This window comes from Triticum dicoccoides, chromosome 4B, assembly GCF_002162155.2.
Source record: "Triticum dicoccoides isolate Atlit2015 ecotype Zavitan chromosome 4B, WEW_v2.0, whole genome shotgun sequence".
NCBI lineage: Eukaryota > Viridiplantae > Streptophyta > Magnoliopsida > Poales > Poaceae > Triticum > Triticum dicoccoides.
The window spans coordinates 495,229,927-495,235,582 of record NC_041387.1 but is presented as its reverse complement, the minus strand read 5'-3'; positions in this window follow the sequence as shown (position 1 = coordinate 495,235,582).

Genomic DNA, 5,656 nt, shown 5'->3' with positions numbered 1-5,656 from the left:
CCTGAAAAACTACTGAACCAAAATTCGATTCAGTCGACTGAAGTGTAGCTAAAGCGGAGCAGCATCGCAAGCAGAGCAAGAGCGAGAGAAAGAGAAGTAGCAAGAGCAGACCGGGCAGGGGACCAAGAGCAAGAGCAGTGCAGCAGCGCGAGCGAGAGCTAAAGCAGCAGCAGCTCCTACTGATGTGGACGTCGCCGCCGAGGGAGCGACGCCATGGAGGAAGTGGCCGACGACACCGCCGTGGATGGAGCCACGCCGTGTCAGCTCGGGACCGAGCACCGGCAGCACCGTGAGATCGAACCAAGAAGAAAATGAGGCGATTAGTGTAAAACCTCTTTGCTGGCGCCGATTAGGCCACAGCTTCATCCGAAGAAACGGTGATGATGATGCTCTTCCAATGGTGCAGGTGAAGACGGCGGTGTGGGAATGGAGGTGGCACGAAAGACGAGGGGAACAGCAGGGCAGCTCCTTGGAGGTGGAGAATGCGGTGGTTGAACCTGTCGGCGTTCTGGGAACGGGGGAACCCAGACTTGCCTACATGCGGCCTGCAGCGTGGCTCAAGGAGTGGCCCAGTACGGCCCACCTTTGTCAACACAAGCTCAAGACCCTCGCGAGGGGCCAAGCCTCGCGGGGAGGATGACATGAAGCTTCCTCAGGCGCAGCCTCGTCAGGCTGGCTCGCGAGGAGGCGGGGAGATCAAGGCGGGGTACCTCACGAGGTGCCCGTGACGCAAGCCATGACGACTGAAGCCAGGCGGGCGCCAAGCGGGCGCTGGCCTACGTAGTGTCGTTGTTTTCTCTTTGGTGCAAAGGGGACAAGCGCAGGCCAAGGTATCAAGCAAAGGCTACCATTTCGGTGCAACAAGACCAACACCAGCAGAACGGCAGGATGGAGGTCATCGTGGAGCCCAGGACGGCGTCATCGTCAGAGTCTTTGGCAGGCGAGGACCAACTTTAGTCAGGATAAGTGTACTAGATGTTCCCCTTCAAAATGGCCAGTTGTTGGCGCCCTTCCCGCTCAATATTTAGGAAGAGGACCAGGCCCTCGCTCTATAAATAGGAATAGCCATTCTCAAGGCAGGAGGGACCAATCAAACCTTAGCCAGAACCACCCACACCAACACAAGAACTCCTCCCCTCGCGAGGCTGTTCTTCCTTTGTATTGTTCATCATCAGCCCCTGAGGCAATCCACACACCACACACTGGAGTATGGTATTACATCACAATGGTGGCAAGAACCAGTATAAACCTTGCATCCCTTGTGTTGTTCTTCATGTAGCCTAGATCCTTTGTGAGGCGACAAGACATGAGTTGGTAGAGGAGTGATCTCCGTGTGCACCCCAGAGTTTGAACCTTAAGGGTCTACGGGAACCTGAAATCCGACATTTGGCGCGCCAGGTAGGGGTGCGCCAGAATCACGCCTTCCGTTGTCTTGCGTTTCGTCGTCCGTTACATCCATGTCTGACGCTCGTTGAGCCTGTGCAGAGCGCCGGGAAGCCCTCGCGGCCCATGTCGCCCAGACGGCCCCCGCCGGTGGGCCTCCCCGTCGCCTGCCGCCCACGCCGCCACTGGCCCGGCGGGGAACGAGTAGCAGGTGTCATCTCTGCATCCCTCGATGCAGTGGGAAGGCCGCACCGCCACCCCGTCACTGACTCTAGCAGGCTCGTCGTCACACGCCCGTCGCGCTCCTGCGGATGCACACGCCATGTTGCTCCTAGTGCGAGAGCTCCTGCACTATCGTCCTGTCGATGACCTCTACGACGAGTGGCTTGCTCATATCACCGAGCTCGTCAGCGCCGCAGGGGGCTCCCCTGCACCATCCCTCTCGCTGCATCGCCCCCCGCCCTGCGCGGGCAACGCACCTCCAGAGGCGCCTTCGCCGCCTCCCCCTCAAGAAGGCGCCCTGGCCCCAAGGCGTGCGGCCCCTGGACGGGACCCACTCCGTCCATCGCCCGCGCAGCAAGAGAAGAGCTCCCAAGAGTTCCCTCATCCTCATGAAGGTGCTCGTGTGCTCCCCGCACCAGCACGTCATGACCGCGCTCCTGCTCCAGCACGCCAAGACCCCGCGCTGCTCCTGGCAGCAGCGCGCAGAGACCTTCAAGATCAGGCCCTTTGTCACCAAAGGCCCCCTGTGACCACAGTGGGCTGCCGTGCCTTCACCGCCAAGCTGCACAGCGTAGCTTGGCCGGGCAAGTTCAAGCCCGATCTGCCTCCACACTACGACGGCACTACTGACCCTGTGGAGTTCCTCCAGCTCTACGAGTTGGGCATCGAGGCGGCCAACAGGGACGAAACGGTCATGGCGAACTGGTTTCCCATAGCGCTCAAGGATGGCGCCCGAACATGGCTCCTCAACCTGCCTCCCAGCACGATCTCCTCTTGGGACGAGATGCGCACTCGCTTCATTGCCAACTTCCAGGGCACTCGTGACCGGTCCCCGGCCATGAGAGACCTGCGCCGCATCAAGCAACAGCCAGGGGAGACCCTGCAAAAGTACATCCAGCGCTTCAACAACGCCCGCCTCAAGATCCCCATGGTGACTAAGGAAGCCATCATCTCAGCCTTCTCCGATGGCGTTCGAGACATCAAGATGAAGGAAGAGCTAGCAATCCACGAGGACATGTGCACCTCTCTGGAACTGTTCAACTTGGCAACCAAATGCGCCAGGGCCGAGGAAGGGAGCCTTTCCCTCCTCGAGCTTCCAGCTGCTGATCCAGAGGAGAAGAAGCCCAAGACCAAGGATGTGAAGCGCAAAGGAGCAGTTGTGCTCGCAGCAGAACCAGATACCAAGCGCGAAAGAGATCAGCCGGAGTCATCCAAGGGCAGCCGGTACTGCGTCTACCAGGACCTCCACACTCACAACACCAACGAATGTCAAGAGCTCAGGGCCGTGCGAGAAGGACGAGGCGGCCGACGCCCCGGGCGCAATGACCGGGGCTATGGCCGCGGAGGAGGAAGAGGTGGAGGCCGATGGGAAGACCGTGGCCCTCGCCAAGGGTGGCATGACCGTCCTCGTGAGGATCGCTGGCAGGACCAGCCTCGCGAGGGGGTCTGGAGGGACCAGCCTCGTGAGGATTGCCCACAAGGCAACGCATGCCTCCCTCCTCTGCCACCGCCGCTAAGGAGAAATGAAGACCATCATCAGGACGAGGGGGCTGGGGGCTTCCAGGAGCCGTGAGCTATCGCTTGCATCTTGGGCGGAGCTCGGGCTCCAGCCTCTCAGCGTGTCTTCAAACAGTTTGCTCGCAAGGTGAATGCAGTCCTCGCGCCCCCTCTGGTGGTCCACATGCGCCATCATGTTCAGCTCGGCAGATCAGCTCAAGTGTGCAGCCACAGCCGGGCTCCTCCCGATGCTCTGTTTCCCAGTCATCAGCAATGTGCATGTAACGCCCCAGATACAACTTTCCATATTCGTAACTCCAACTCTTGCCTTTTCCGGAGATGCGATATGTTATTTCCTTCGTGGTTGGGTTTTTGTCTTTTGTTTTGCATTTTGTTCATGGCGTGCATCTCATCTCATAGCATCATGCACTTTGCATCTGCATGTTTTCATAAAACTCTTAGCCCGTTCGTAGTTGCCGAGTTCCCCTTGCCTCATTTGACCGTTCCAAGACCAATCGGGTTTTCACTTCCCTCTTGACCGTGACCACCTAACCTCTCTTGCCAGTGCACAGACCCCCTGGCGCGCGCGTCCGAAACCTTTCCCGAACCCGACCCGCTCGGTCATGACCGTTGGATCCGGATCATCCCCTAACATCTATAAAACATCTTCATTTTATTTATTGGACTCCCTAGCCTATTTTTCTCGACCGTCGGATCTAATCGGAGGGACCATAACCTAACCACTCACTATATAATTAGTCTAATCCCTAAAACCTAGGATGTCTGTCCCATCCCCTTCCTCCTAGCCGCCGCCACTCTCTCCCTTGGTTTCAACACCGAGCCAACCAGCCACCTACCTGCCTTCTCTCCCTCGGGATCCTCCTAATCCAGTTCCACCCGAGACTAATCGCGCCTCCTCCTCCTTCAATTTCAGCGCCACCCAACCAAATCACGGCAGCCGAGCGCCTTCCCCTTCCTCTGCCAGCTCGATCTGCCGCATCCCCGACTCCCGAGCTCCTCGATCATCGCCGGCGCACCCAGCAGATGAGCGCCTCCCTTGCGTCCTCTGTGTCCCTCTCTTCCTTCCCCTCATTTCCTCTCCCGTTTCTCTCTTCTCTCTCACAATGCTCTCTCTCTGTCTCAACAGGGAGTTGGCGCGGCCATGGCACCCGAGCGCCTCAAGTTCTTCAGCCCGCCGAAGGAACTCCGCCTCTTCGCCGGACCTCACCGTCCTGGCCTCCTCCGCCGCACCCACTGCTGCAAGTCCCTCGCCGCGCCGCATCTCCTCTGCAACAAGCGGCAGATGCAGCCACTGCAACCGCCCCACGCCGTTGTCTGCATCGCCCCGAACCGGCCTCCTCTTCGTCGTTTCCCGCTCCTCCGGCCACCTCCCGTTTTCTCGCCAAGCCGTCGGTGAGATCCTCCGCCGCGCGCACCCCCAGCTCCTCTCTTCTCTCTGAATGTGCTCCCTCCCTGTTTTTCTTCCACAGGGAACCAATGACGCCCTTCTGCTCCGCCCGCACCGTCGTTGCCCAGATCCGGCGCCGGCCAGCCGGATCCGCCCCGTCTCCACCTCGCCGGCCTTCCCTGCAGCCCGCTGTCGCTCCCCTTCAAGTCCCACGCCGTCGTTGCTGTCCCCTGCACCTTCGCTGCCTTTTGTCGAGCACGAGCTCGATCCCCTGCTTCCCTGCATCGAAGGAACCAGGCTCGTTGACCGCGCCTCCAGCGCCTGGGCCAGCGCCTCCCCAAGGCCCAGTGCCCCTTCCAGCCTCCCTCTCCACCGACCGGCCCAAGGCCCAGGGTGAGCAGCCCCCCTGGCCTTTCCACTATTGGGCTAGTCAGATTCGGCCCATGCATGTTTTTTTCCCCGTCTGCGATTTTAGCATTATCCACAGGAAACCCGTTTTGCAGAAAACCCCATAGAGTTCATGCATTTAATAACTCACAAATGGTGCATCATATGTAAATAATTTATATATGTAAAATGCTTAGAATTTTGTGTAGATTAATAATATGCCACTTTTATCCATGTTAAAAATGTTTAACTTGTTGTTTGTTTAAATTTGCTAATATGCCATGTTAAAATGATTTATTTCATAACTAATTAATTGTAGCTCCGATTTTAATAAACTTTATATGTAAATGGGGTAGAAAAATGCATAGTTTAACATGGTGCACTTTATTTTCCTGTTTAACAACAATAAAATATGTTTTAGGGTAGAACAGTACCAAATTCAAAAATATGGACATGAGGATTTTCCGGAATTGTTGTTTGTTCTTCCGGCCTCATTTAAACTTGCCTAGTTAGGTAGTTTCATTATGCTTCACCCCTTGCCATGTTTAACAACATTTAATATTGATTAGTAGCAAAACCGAGAGAGAACTAACTAATTGATGTGGTGTTTCGTCAATATGCAACTCGTTGCATATTGATCTCCACTTAACTTGTAGTATTGTTTGTTGCACTTGCCATGCCATGCCTCATTAAACCGGACATGCATCATACTTGATTGAGCATCATGCCATGATTATGCTTATGTGTTTACCATGTTGT